Source organism: Temnothorax curvispinosus, unplaced genomic scaffold (assembly GCF_003070985.1).
Source record: "Temnothorax curvispinosus isolate PA1 unplaced genomic scaffold, ASM307098v1 QBEX01005133.1, whole genome shotgun sequence".
In the NCBI taxonomy this organism is placed as follows: domain Eukaryota; kingdom Metazoa; phylum Arthropoda; class Insecta; order Hymenoptera; family Formicidae; genus Temnothorax; species Temnothorax curvispinosus.
Genome location: NW_020214913.1, coordinates 1,595,318 through 1,596,009, shown reverse-complemented (window position 1 = coordinate 1,596,009; position 692 = coordinate 1,595,318). Strand labels below are relative to the sequence as shown.

At 27.9% G+C, this 692-nt stretch overlaps 1 pseudogene; it reads left to right on the top strand.

The window, feature by feature from the left end:
- The window catches only part of LOC112454548, a 2,565-nt pseudogene extending 1,873 nt beyond the window's left edge, over positions 1 to 692 (top strand).

Sequence of the window (692 nt, the reverse complement as noted above, 5' to 3'; positions counted from 1 at the left end):
AGTAAGCGAAATAATTACGTTTACTTTATTTATACTTATATATAAGTATAAATAAAGATGTTTAACATAACGGCTTACGGTGACAAAATCAGAGTAACCGTCAAGTTCAATTAATAATAATGGTAATCAAATTTAATCACGATAAGTATATCGAGAGCCTTCAAAACTCTAAAAATGTATTAAATTTCAGCATTCGATGACGATGATCTTTTGGCACAAGCAGCTAGTTTCTTCTTATTTGGTTTTGAAACCTGCTCAACGACTATATACGGCCTTCGCGTTGTATCAACTCGCGGTTCAACCTGAGATTAAAAAAACTGCGAAAAGAACTTCTCAAAGCACTCGAAAAATCTAATGGAAAAATTACATATGACATGGTATGTGACTATCATCCACTATTTTTCTCTCGTAAATTTTTTATTTTATCTTTATAAATTATTTTTAGTAATATATATTTTTAAATATAATTTTACACATATTCAAATTTATAATGCAAAAACAATATATTTTAAGTCAGAGAAAGTGAACTAAAAATTAAGAGAAAACCTTAAAATTTGATTATGTGCAATTCTAATTTAAATAAAAAATTATTTTTATGCATTGTTTATTATTACTAGATACAAACGTCATTACCGTATCTCGATATGGTGGGTATCAGAAACTTTGAGAATGTACGCCATTGGGGTTCCTAA